Source organism: Salmo trutta, chromosome 19 (assembly GCF_901001165.1).
Source record: "Salmo trutta chromosome 19, fSalTru1.1, whole genome shotgun sequence".
NCBI lineage: Eukaryota > Metazoa > Chordata > Actinopteri > Salmoniformes > Salmonidae > Salmo > Salmo trutta.
Genome location: NC_042975.1, coordinates 25734432 through 25748248, shown reverse-complemented (window position 1 = coordinate 25748248; position 13817 = coordinate 25734432). Strand labels below are relative to the sequence as shown.

The 13817-nt window shown below is 44.1% G+C and overlaps 1 pseudogene; it reads left to right on the top strand.

Moving 5' to 3' along the window:
• The window catches only part of LOC115155088 (biotin--protein ligase-like), a 36070-nt pseudogene extending 27959 nt beyond the window's left edge, over positions 1-8111 (top strand).
• Positions 8112-13817: the final 5706 nt, after the last annotated feature.

Sequence of the window (13817 nt, the reverse complement as noted above, 5' to 3'; positions counted from 1 at the left end):
CATAGGGAGTTTTTATATTTCTTATTAGAGCAGTATACTGGCATGGGGAGTTTTTATATTTCTTATTGGAGCAGTATACTGGCATGGGGAGTTTTTATATTTCTTATTGGAGCAGTATACTGGCATGGGGAGTTTTTATATTTCTTATTGGAGCGGTATACTGGCATGGGGAGTTTTTATATTTCTTATTAGAGCAGTATACTGGCATGGGGAGTTTTTATATTTCTTATTGGAGCGGTATACTGGCATGGGGAGTTTTTATATTTCTTATTGGAGCGGTATACTGGCATGGGGAGTTTTTATATTTCTTATTGGAGCAGTATACTGGCATGGGGAGTTTTTATATTTCTTATTGGAGCAGTATACTGGCATGGGGAGTTTTTATATTTCTTATTGGAGCAGTATACTGGCATGGGGAGTTTTTATATTTCTTATTGGAGCAGTATACTGGCATGGGGAGTTTTTATATTTCTTATTGGAGCGGTATACTGGCATGGGGAGTTTTTATATTTCTTATTGGAGCAGTATACTGGCATGGGGAGTTTTTATATTTCTTATTGGAGCGGTATACTGGCATGGGGAGTTTTTATATTTCTTATTGGAGCGGTATACTGGCATAGGGAGTTTTTATATTTCTTATTGGAGCGGTATACTGGCATGGGGAGTTTTTATATTTCTTATTGGAGCAGTATACTGGCATGGGGAGTTTTTATATTTCTTATTGGAGCAGTATACTGGCATGGGGAGTTTTTATATTTCTTATTGGAGCAGTATACTGGCATGGGGAGTTTTTATATTTCTTATTGGAGCAGTATACTGGCATGGGGAGTTTTTATATTTCTTATTGGAGCAGTATACTGGCATGGGGAGTTTTTATATTTCTTATTGGAGCGGTATACTGGCATGGGGAGTTTTTATATTTCTTATTGGAGCGGTATACTGGCATGGGGAGTTTTTATATTTCTTATTGGAGCGGTATACTGGCATGGGGAGTTTTTATATTGTCACGACTCCTACCGAGGGTGGCTCCTCTCCCTGTTCGGGTGGCGCTCGGCGGTCAACGGCGTACTAGCTGCCACTGATCCCTTTTTCCTTTTCTGTTTGTTTTGTCTAATTAGTTTCACCTGTTTTGGTTTAGGCTTATTAGTTGGGCTATTTAAGCCAGTAGGCCCGCCTGCTCTGTGTGCGGGCTTAATTATTCCTTCCACTGTGTTGTGTGTGTTGGATAAGTGTACTTTGGGCATTTTGTGTTTTGTGTGCCCGGCATTTTGGCGTATACGTTTGTGCGTAATAAAACGCTGCATTGAACTTTTCTGCCTCCTGCACCCACTACTCCGCACCCACTACGCCCAGACTGTTACATATATTTCTTATTGGAGCAGTATACTGGCATGGGGAGTTTTTATATTTCTTATTGGAGCGGTACAGACACCACCATCCAAATGATCTGAAGTACTTGTTGCTTCCCTTCAGTATAGACCATGAGGTTTCTCATCTAAAACAGTGTGAATTAACTCCTTGTCTTTTGTCTCCCACTTCATTTTCTCTCCTCTGCTCTTATTCTGTTCAGGGAGAGGAGAGTTTCCTTGTCCATTTGTTCCACTTGCAGGTGAAAGCCCGCCATTGTAGCCGTCTAATTGCTAATTGTGGGCCTTTTCTCTCCCTCTTTGTGGACGTTATTGAGAATTTTTCTAATGCGTTTGGGCTTTTCTCTGAGCCAGCGGCAACGACGCTCCGTGGATGTGCTTTCAAAATGAGATGAACTTTCTAGAGGAATGCATTAGCCCCCCAAGCTTTACAGCCCTGGACTGGCTGAGCTGGCTCTTCACTCAAGCACACACACACACACACACATACACTCACATGCACTTGCTTCTATGCACTCATATACATGTACACGCACAAACACCCATACCCCCACCAACTCCTTTATTGACAACCTCCCATTGAGCATATAAGAGCATTACCATGTTTAGGAGTGAGATGTTTTGTGTGATCCGTTGCTGATCTCATATTTGCGTTGCAGAAATTAATTTGATGCTGGTTTGCAATGCTAAGCTGGCCCAGGGAGAGAAGGGGGAACTGATTTCAGAGGGGACAAAGCCCCTGAAAAATAGACATTTTGGGGGGGGGGGAATACCCTCCTCCCAGAAACAGCTCATTTTGGTTCCCAGCTTTGGGACAATGCAGCTTTTCTTTCTCCACTCTCTGTGGCTAGGCTGTGGACTGACTCTATAGTGGAAACTGGACCAGTCTGGGACTCACTGCTGGGCTGGAAGAGACAGACTGCAAGTGGCTCTCCCTTTCTTTCTTTCTTTCTTTCTTTCTTTCTTTCTGTCTCTCTCTCTGGCACTCTCTCACTCCGGTTCCAAATTCTATCACTCACCACAGTAACCTTACTACTGTTTTTTAAAAAGCTGCTTTTGAGACATTGGACTAATAAGGACGCTGGAGCAAGCAACTGACTTGCACTTATTTTACCCATTACCAAAGCATATGAATCCGTGGTCCACGATTTGGGCGAATATTGCCAATTGTGAAGGTAGACTTCCATATGGATATTGCAATACACTTCAGCTAGAGCTAAACCTTAGTGTACATTTTATGTCACACTTACTAACTTAAAAAGTGCATTGAGTATTCATCCCAGTGTTTTTTTCATGAGGTGCTTCAAACTTACTACACTTGGAGGCATCTTCTCACATTACCAGTAGTACATCTCCTCTTTTTTCACCCACTTCCCACTGCATCTCAGTCCACTGCATCTCAGTCCATTACCTTCCTGCTTGGCTGTAAACAACGTAAAATCACATACGCTCACACACACACCTCTAACACACACAAATTGAAGCGCACGTGCACACCCACATGCTGCCCACACCCCCAGCTGTATCAGACACTTATTGGTGGACAACGCTATTCTGGCAGCTTGGTGAGAAGGTCAGCGCCTGTCTTCCTAGCCTTGTTAAGGCACTGATGTTCTTATTAAAAGCTAATTCCTGGGGCTGATGGACTCCAAAGAGCTAGCCTGGCCCCCCATTCGCCTCCCCTCACGCCTTGATTGGCGAAGGGGCGGCCGTCGTCACGGAGCGGCACGCAGGGTTCTCCGGTGGTCCTGCCAAACTGCGCCAGTGCTCAATTAGGGCCCCTGCACGGTGCTGCGAGCCTGGCCACCTCCTAACTGGCCTCAGCCATGGGAAGGTCATGCTCCTGCTAACAGGGCTCACACACTGCTCACACACACACACACAGCTCAAACTGCAGCTACACACTGTCACGGGGAGCAGCCGGCTGCCACTCCTCGCCTGGTTGGGAGGTGTGTGTGTGTCTGTGTGAGGGAAGATTTTTAAAAGCAGTGTATGCCAGTATACAGGATCTCATGCCTTTTTTAACTAAACCATCCATGAAACTATTTTCTCATCACAGGTTCATGGCCAAGCATTACTCAACATCATCATCATTGATTAGCCTAAATTACATGCTACTTCTTTTATTTGTATTCCTTCACCATTTTATTCATCTTATTTTGTCAAATAAAGTACAGCAGAATAAAACATGTTTTCCTTGTGTCTAGAGATTTCTAAGGCTTGAGTTTTTTGACACAGTAACCGCCCAGGTTTTTTGTTTTTGTTGGTTTTTACTCGTAGAGCACGTGATGGCAGGTTTTTGGCCGTTGGGCCATTATACCACGTCCAATTTAATTACTACCAGTTTGAGAGGACACATTCTTACATCTGCAAAATCAGAATCTGGTTATTTTTGTACATTTTATTTTCTCTTATTTCTCTTTTTGGCTTCCACCAGTCTCCGCCATGCATCTCTCTGACACATTTGCAAAGATCAAGGGATTTGCAGCTAACAATAACATTATGAAATGACTCCAAGAAATATATCTCTTGTCTGCAGCTCAGTAGCTCCCCAACCCACTCAGGCTACCATTTTTCATCTGAGAGATTGGATTTATTTGGTTTTGATTAACCTTTTGAAAATGTGTTTTTAAAAATGTATTGTGATAATTCTACATTGCTGTACATCCAAGCACAATGAACAAGTCCCTACAATAAAGTGAGCCCTGGTAACATCCAGCCAGATATACCGTATGTTAGGTCCTAGATTGAGTCATCAGTGGTGGCAGTAGCCCCAACCGTCCCTTTGATAGACACTGTCCCTAAACAAGGCTCTTTAGATGGAAGGCTGTTTGGCCACAGAGTTTGGGAGGATTAACACGGGACTGTTCTAATCTGATTTGCTGTCACGGCCTCTTTGCATCAGAAAAGCCCACATTCCCCTTCTCTCTCATCTGCCCTGCCAGCTCCACAGTCTTTGAGAATGGGCCAGTAGATGAAGGGCTTCTTGGCTAAGACCTCTGGGTCAATTCATTTTCTCTGGAGATGACAGCTTGTTCAAATATTTCACTTCACGGTTATTGACAGTGTGTCGCATCCAACTGTCAAACGCTGTCTATTTTGGCAGTGTGGATTTGTTTGTGGTTTTCAAGGAGTACATTGGCCATGGGGTCTTGTCAGTCTTTGTGTACTTACTGTATAACAATGTTTAGTACAGAAAGACTCCAGAGTCATTCAAGCTAGGTGTGCTTACATTAATGTGCATTTTCTACACACTGCACAGTGTATACACACACACCATCCTTACATGGCAAAGACATCTTGCTGACCAAATGTTTAAGATAAGATTGTGTCCAGGACCTATGTGTGTGTCTAGCATTCGTGGTGTGGGTTTGGGGTGAAAGGAGAGGTGCAGAGTTAACACCTCTACTGGCTGAGTAGTTTATCTTTAACAGAGTGTGATTAATGCAGGGTGGCCATGCGGCGCGACACTAGTAGCCCAGGGCCTTCTAGAAAGGAAACATTAACTACCAGGTGCCTGCAGCCAAGCTACTTGAGAGAACGGAGGAAACATTCTAAAATGATTGATAAACAAAGTCCTCTTTTTACTCTCAATGGAAAGGCAGTTGCTTGTGTATTTGTGTTTGACTAGTAATCACACATGAAGTAGGCCTATGTTTTTGGTGAGTTGTTGAAGTAGACATACATCACACATAGGGAAGCAGACTACTTTGACTATGTGATTAATTAGCATTAGATCCCTTGATTGACACCTCGTTATTGTGTGTGTCGTGTGTGTATGTGTGTGTGTCACAGGGGTCAAGTGGACACTTGTTTTCTTTGGTGGGGGGATTGTTTGACTCGAGCACCTGGTGATAGGAAGGTCAGTGGTTCAACTCCAGTCCAGAGGGGCTAAGGGCTGGGCACTGATGGGATGGGGGGGGGTGTACATGTACGTGTGTATGTGAGAGAGAGTGATAGAAGGACCACTCGACTCAGCCCTTCCCCCTCAACTACCTAATACTTTGGGAAATGATTTCTCATAGCGACACCAATGAGTGAATGCAGAACTAATGTAGCTACTCAACTACCATTTCTCTTGGAGCTTTTCATTTACAGAGTGTTGCAATTGTATGAGTAATACTTGATCACTATAATCACTTATGTGAAGGCAACACTTTCCTCTTCAGACAATTCTTCTTCCTTCCCTCCTGTCCTCCCCAGGTCGATGCTCCAGCTGCCTGAGGAAATGGGGTTAATGGCTGTTGCTGCTCGACAGACCCAGGGTAGAGGGCAGTTTCCACCACAGCTCTATCTCTCTCTGTCTCAATGCACCTACATTGGTTAATTGTTGTACCTCGTCCCAATGAATAACCTAAATTGTTACATCATCTCCTCTCTCTCCCTCTTTGTGTTTTTGTTGTTGTATTTTCCGTGTGTGTCAGGCCGCGGGGGGAAAGCGTAGTCCTCTGGGATGTGCTATGTTCAGTGTGCAGGTGGCTGTGAGCTCCAGACTGGGCCAGAGGATCCCCTTCCTGCAGCACCTGGCTGTGCTGGCCGTGGTGGAGGTTGTACGCACCCTGCCCGGTTACCAGGTACAAACACTGCATACTGCTGCGTGGTACCACCATGCTATCTCCAAGCTACAGCCATAGACCCACCCTATCTCAATCCATGTCACTGAGCTTCAGCCTGTCATCACTATAATACCTTACTTACTACACTAATACATTTCCATTGGGAGCACTCCTTATCCTGAATAAAGGGCTCCAGGTTTCACACAGCTGTTCATAGCCAGTCAGGTGTCCCTCTTCTTATTGTTCTATTCAGCGCAATGCACTTCCCTCTCCAAATGGATGGTGTGTCCAACTCACTGATCAAAGGGTTTTGTGCTAGAACCCTCCTTTCTCCCCTTCTCATTAAACATTTATTTTACATGGTGTAAGGGCCCTATTTTGCTTCCAGGTGCTTGTGTTGTGTGTGTGTGTGAGAAAATATATGCACTGCAGTGTGGGAGTCTGATGAGAAACACTCTGGTGTCACACTGCCCAGTTGTTTATGGGCTCTGGCCAGTCAGCCAACATGTAGAACAGGCCAACGCATGGCACAGGATGTATTACCGGACGTGATAAAATAACAGCCAATGCTAACTTTGCCTAAATATTTATCTTAATCAAGACTAGAGGTCTTGGCTGAATATGCCATTTTTGGAGGTACTGTAGGCCTGTCAAAGCCATTGTAGAAATGTAGACGTGGGGCATGAGTTATGGGTAAATATAAACAGACATGGTGGCCGTTTTAGGTGATGTACTGCAGACGGGGCAGAACCTAACCTTCAAAGCCGGCCAGACTCAGAAGAGCTGCTCAGGTTGACAGATATACTGCATGGCATTTTGAACCCATGGAGACACTAGTACAGATTGGTTTTACAGACAGGCCCATGTAAAACTCAGATTTTTTTTCTATCTTTGTTTTAGCTTGTAGTATTAGATCTGCCGTTTGTATGTGTAGCATCATGTCTTACAAGTGAGTTTTGTTTTTAAATGGATACTGTATCATAATACTTGTACTTATGTACCTGTACAGTATATACTAGTAATCTATTGTACCTCTGAGTGCCATACATGTTTGTGTATCTCAGATTCAGTTTTGGTCTCTTTCTAGGACATTGACCGCAGAGTGAAGTGGCCTAATGACATTTACTACAGTAACCTGATGAAGCTTGGAAGAGTGCTGGTGACATCAACAGTCATGGGACCAACCTTCCATCTCCTCATTGGTCAGAATCCTGTTATATTTATGTTAATGCCAGTGCAGTGTAATAGATTACCTAGTCTAGCCTTAAATCATAATGTGGATTTAAGGCTAGATTATGTGGATGTTTATACCAGTGCTTGGATAAAAAGTCTTTAAACAATCTCCTTCTCCAGGCTGTGGCTTCAATGTGAGCAACAGCAACCCCACCATCTGTATCAACAACCTGGTGATGCAGCACAACCGAGAGCGTGGCACCAGCATGGAGGCCCTGTGCTCAGCACAGCTCATAGGTCGCACCCTCACCTCTCTGGAGCAGCTCATCTCTGCCTTCCAGGAGAGGGGTAAGAGGCCGTCCTGCCGCTCTACTACAAGAGATGGGTGCACAGGTAAACAAGCTGCAACACCCCTACTGTAATCTGTGGTACACTCCACTCCACCTCAGTGGGTTTGGTTTCATGAATTCTTCACATAAAGTAAACATTTTCATTGGTCCTGATATTTATTTGAGGGCATTGTGTAACAGAGCAATTCTGCTAAAAGAGAACGAGAATGCACCGGTATTCTGCATGCTATCTGTAAAATATGCAGCTGCTGATCATGATATTAATTGTCATTCTAGAGGAAATTAATCCCACATCTCGCCACAGTCACAACAATAAATATCTCCTAATCTCCAGACGTAACGTAACATGTCCACATGTAAACATGGGGTTGTGTTTACACTACATTGACCTTGATGTGCCCTCTGCCCTGTCTCAGTGGGACCCAGGTGTGTCTGTGGAGCGAGGACGGCCCCCATGCCGACGTGGTGGGCCTCGACGACAAAGGCTTCCTGTAGGTGCGCTCTGAGGAGCAGGGTTTGGTCTCCATGCAGCCTAATGGCAACTCCTTCTACATGCTGAGGAACCTGGTGGCCACCAAGCAATGCTAGGACCCTGTAAGGACCCCTATGGAGTATGCCCACCTGGTTGCCTGAAGGGCATTTTAGCCAGTGGCATCATGAAAGAAGATTAGCCAGCTCCTTCGTAGCTTGAGTCGGAGATACACTAACTAATCTGCTAGGTAAAATTACTACTTACATTTTTTTATTGTTTTTTACTTGATAGAATAAGTAATTTACTCTATCAATGATTTATCTGCAAGTAAAAATACTAATTTTCTCTTATTTTACTTGATAGATTGGCTGAAGCTTATTTGGAGCCTAAAGCAACTGAATCCTTTTTTTATACCATCCCATAGTATTTAGGAAGCTTTATTTAAGTCAGTCTGAAGTTGGCCTGTTTAGTGTAGTGTGGTGGTAGTGGAATTACTTGAGTAGTTCATATTACACTATCAAATTATAGTTGGCAGTTACAGGATTTCTAAAATACAGTCGTTTATGAAGAATACAACATTTGTTATTCACCAAATTCACTTATATTATGCTATACAATAGCATGATTTAAGTATTATTTAACAGTTATCTTGTTCAAAGGTTGTAAAATCAAATTATCAACACTGATTATTTCCTTTTATAATGTAGTGTCGTGTCTTTGGCTATGCCGGATTAAGTGATATGACATGCTAACTTATAAAATTATTTCTCTGTAATTGATATTACCTGATTAAGCTAATCATGTAAATGTAATTAACTAGAAAGTCGGGGCACCACAGAAGAACGTTTATAGAGCTGTTATCCTCTGAATAAACTCTTAAAATACTTAGTAATATTTTACATCGATAGCAGTCAATCTTAACCCGTATGTTGTTTCAGTCTCATCATGAAAGTTGTAATTCTTGGTTATCTGCACGAACCGTCTTTACTAAAATCATCCATACATCAATTGTCTTAAAATCATTTATTTACTACACTAAGTAATTAACAGAAAACATACAAACAGTAATTATCGTCACCAATGATGGGTAGAGGAATGTGCCCTACTGGCTAACAAGCATGGCTGGTCTGTTAGACAATGGGTCATAAAACGGTAAGCTGAGAAGTTACACAGAGTTCATTAATATTAACAATTGCCAATTGAAGGCTCACTCATTCGGGAACCTTTGCAATCAATATATATTTACGCTCATGTGTCGTCGGGATTCTTGTTGGAGAGTTTTGTTCTGATGGAGAGTTTGTCAGCGTTCTCTCTCTCTCTCGGTTAGAATGGATCTGTCAGAGCGACATTCATGAATGTCGTCATAGAATGGATGTGGTTGGTCTTCGCGTTCGATGATATAATTTACTTAGCTGCAGACTAATAATTAATATCAAAGACTTGTTCTTATTCTGTCGATATCGATAGTCTAAAAGTTAACCACGTGGTATGGTTCACTTTCAGTAGAATACTTGGCTGGTCAAACCTCTGGGCCAAACTCACGATGGAGTGGAGGCCTGGTCTGTAGAAATGTAAATCAGGGGGTGTTTTATAGGGCCCAGAGAACAGGCTTGTCAAATGATGCCTGGTCCTGTATGTGTCCCTGGGGGCGTGCCTATGACTGAGCTAGACTTGGTAACAGAAATATAATTCTATCACATTAACATCAGTACATAGCATCTCAATGTATTACAAATAGCTTTATCCTTAATAATACATTGTATACAACCATGTGGATTCAGTCTCATCGCTGAGGCTATCATGTAGACCGTTTTAGGGTAATATGGCTATATTGTCTCTTCTGAGTATCACAAAATTGTACCAAGCGGATCAGTTCGTAGCTGGAGTCTTCATCAATCTTCCATATCTTCTCCAGAACACACATGTCGCTAGGTTCTCCAATTCTATGAGTTGGAAGAATTTCCTTTGTCTCTCTATGAAACATGTTGTAGTAGATTCTCCTCTTGGAATTTTTACAACCCTGGGTTGGGGGGGAAGGTAGGTTGGGTGATGGTACAAAGGGGAGGGGGTCAACTGTCCTTCCTGTACCCAAGGAGGCCAACGTCATGACATACCCCCCCTGGTGGTTTGGATCTTGTTTATCCTGCAAGTTACAAATCAACATAAAATCATGACCACGTGATGTCCCATTGGTAGATCATCGTTGCAGTCCTCTCTGGTGGTTGAACTTGGTAGGCTCTCTGAAAGCGGAGCCGTCCACCACAAGGATGGGCAGTTGATGTCCGGTTAGTGGTCGCCGTTGCGGTCTCCTCTAGTGGTGTACCTTGGTAGGTTCCCTGGAAGCTGCAAAGTACCCCAGGGAGGGCCAGGGGATGTCCTGGTTGTTGATCGCCGTTGCGGTCCCCCCCTCTGGTGGTTTACCTTGGTAGTCTCTCTGACAGCGGCATGCCGCCCCAAGGATAGGTTGTGGGTGTCCGGATTTGGGGTCGCCGTTCCGGACCCGTCGTCCAGACTGGAAGATCTGGGCAGTAACTTAGGCAGATGTTAACAACGCACACACACTCATGAAATATATATGATTACATTCATTCCCCAATGAGCGGCGTTGTGGCACTAAGGGATGGTTGTATGGGGACTTTGTTTATGGCTCTATCACTTCCTATGCATCAAAGGAACTGAACCGAAAAGGAATGAAAGCATAAACAAAACAAAAAAAAATACAAAATATAGTTCTCACACAAAAAAAAATCATCTAATTGGACTGTATTCTATATACGTCCAATGTTCTGGCAAAATGATTATCATGGCATTGTCTCTAATGCCATATCTAGGGTTTTTCCTACTTGGTGTGTTGCTTAGGCGCTATCCTAAGTTGATAACTATATGATAAGTCTACAGCTGTAATGCACTAGTTTTGGGCAGTCTACAGGGATGACCTATGGACTTCTGGGAAGAAAACTGGTGAGTGCTGTAGAGTCAAAGGCCTAGAAGTAAATGTTCATCTTTACTAAGGCTGGTATATTGCTTGGGCCCTTAAGTGGTCCTAGCATAAATCCTAATTGGATGTTCCGTTGTGCATGTGCGCTTCTGCTTACACAAGCGCGCATGTCAAGGGAAGAAAACCAAGTATCCGGGCAGATTACAACTTGTTCAGAATGAGTCTGACGTAGTCAGGTAATTTTCAGGTCAATGCCTGGAGGTCAGTCAGAATTGGTGTCAAATGAGTCTGTAGTAGTTTTTCTACAAGTCACTGTTTCTTCCACTTTTGTAGTGGCGATAGGTATGAAGACTATTTCATAGCTATGTTATCCACGGAGGAGCTAACCTCACGACAGAAGTACTCTTTAAGTATTGGACCAGTCATACGTGGTGTGATCATGGTTCATGACTTCTAATAATTTTCCTCCTGAATGGAGGGTCCTATTTATTAGTGGCATGTGTGTTAACCATTGGAAGAGTGCACTGGAGATTCCCCTCCACGTGTTGCACTCTGAGTGACTCATATGTCGCTGTTGTCGATGGTAATTTGATTGGTTAAATCTCTAACCTTCTTACTGATTGTAGCTGGACTGACTGTTGCTAGTATTGGTACTGGTACTCAAGGGGACCAGTTATCCTATCGATTTATTCTGAAATATTATCTACCGGAACACGTGATTGGAGCATTTTACTAGTTGTAATTGTAGTTGAACCTACACATGGCAAAGAATGATTATTGATGCCATTTGTTTTGGAGGTGGACAAGTCCACTGGACTTCCTTTACGACCAGTGTGGTACACCTCAGTACTATCTTAGATGTGTTCTAAGATAATCCCCGTCTAGGGGCCTGTCTGCTCCTCACTGTTCTCATAGGAGAGTTTACAACTAGATTTGATTTATGCTCTGGCGGCCTCGTACGGTGTTGTCCGTAGTCTTGACCCCCCCACCGGCCTCGATGAGGCTCATCATGGGTCTGGGCTACTATTCCCCCCCTTTGTGCCTCAGGACCCCCCCACCAGCGGGTGGTGTTGGTGTCCGATGCGCAAACAAGAAGATCGGACCCTACGTACGAGTTTTCAGCGGCCGCGTTGTTATGAGAATGGCTGTAACCTTTCAACCAAATTTCCTGGTGTTTGTGCTTCAAAACGCTCAGTGGCTGTCGAGGCATGTCAGTCCCCACCGCGTCCGCGTGTGGCAACCTCTTCATTACCTGCGAACTGAGACGAGGATATCGGTCTGTGATATTGCAAAGTGTTTCACCAGTGGGAGTCATCGGGTCAGTTGCTGGACTGACGCCATTAGTGTCATTGTAAGGGGTGACAGTCCCCAACAAAGCGGAAGGTGTATCATCGGAAGCAGAGTATACTCTGCGCATCGATGTTTTTCTTGCTGGGACGGCCGCAGTGCTTGCGGAAGTGTCCAAAGGGCAAGAGAAGTGCATATCAACTATCGTATTGCACGACTGCAAGGAGGAGGGAAGTTGCTTATTCACAGAGACAGCTGGCTCGAAATCATGAAAAGAATGGTCAATCAGGTTGGCTGATGGAATGTGTCGAGATATCGTAATATCTCCTTGGATCGGATTCTGCACCAAGAGGTTTCTAAACGTCTTTTTCCCAAGGGGTGCTTTCGACAGATACCCCTCGTGAAGGACTGCGTTGCAGCTAGCGTTAGGGGAAGACAGTGTGGTCAGTGGAGAAGGCACTGTGGCCTGTGACCATACCTGGTTGGTTTTCCAATCCATCAATGGGAGTAACCGATCAATCAAGTCTGCTCCAAGTAGGAGGGTTACAGTTTCGAGGCTGGTAACATACACAGGGTGAACGAGCAATACGTCCTGGAAGTGTAGTTTCAGCATGACTCTCAATGTGAGAGGCGAGGTAGTCTGAGTGACCCCTCGAAGTTTAGTGTCGCATCGTTCCACTTTTAACCAACGTTTAGTTGGCTTCAAAGCCCTTTTTAGATCATCAAACAATGTTTGAGAGATGAGTGATATTGTCGCACCCGAATCAATTAGTGCATGACAAGCTAAGCAGTCCTCCAGGACTGTTTCCAGGTATGGCCGTTTAGATTCGTGGTTAGTGGACATATTCCCCACAAAGTGGAGTGGGCGTTCGCAACGACGTGATGTGCCATGTCTGTTCAAGGTGGAAGCAGATTGACTTTTCCGATTTTGAGTGGGCTTGGCTTTAACGAAGCGTTTGACCTTTTTCTTCGCAACTTTTGTATCAGAGTCTATAGACAAAGCCCGGGGGCTTGTTTCTTGATCAAGCGGGCCCTGGATAGGGTCTTGAATGAGAGCGGGAGAAATTTGAACTTTAACGTCCTTGCTATGGGTGTTAATTCCTGCGGACCTGGTGTCCGGTAATTCCCCGTCTAGTCCTTGTGACTTATCTTTTACCCTTTTCTCAAATTGTTCTCGCTTAAGTTCTTCCCGTAGTGGGACTTCTGGAGAACATTGGTCTACGTTTTGATCGTCCTTCAACCCTTTGTTACCCTTGTGCTCTGACACTTTTTGTGGGTTGGGTGCAGGAACGTAGCGAACGGGTCGATTGTAGCAGTAGTCATGTTGATGGCTACGTACTTTACAGTTATTTCGACCGCGGAGGTTATTGGAATCATGGTTTCGTGGTAGAAACTGTTGTTGTGCGTCATCTCTCGACGCTCCAATACCTGATAATGCACCCTCTAACTGGAGTGAGTGCTCCTGGTTAAACTTCAAAACTGAGTGATCAGGGCTCTTAGCGTTGTGAACTTTTGATGCCTCAAAAGCTGTGCCTGCAAGCTCTCTGAGTTGTAAGATAGGCAAGCCAACGTGGGCGGCAGGGCCCAAGTAGGTAATGAAGGTGGGATACATGTTCGACAGAAACATTTGTTTGAATGGTAAAAGCTCTTCCATTCCTGTTTCTGTGAGTAGGC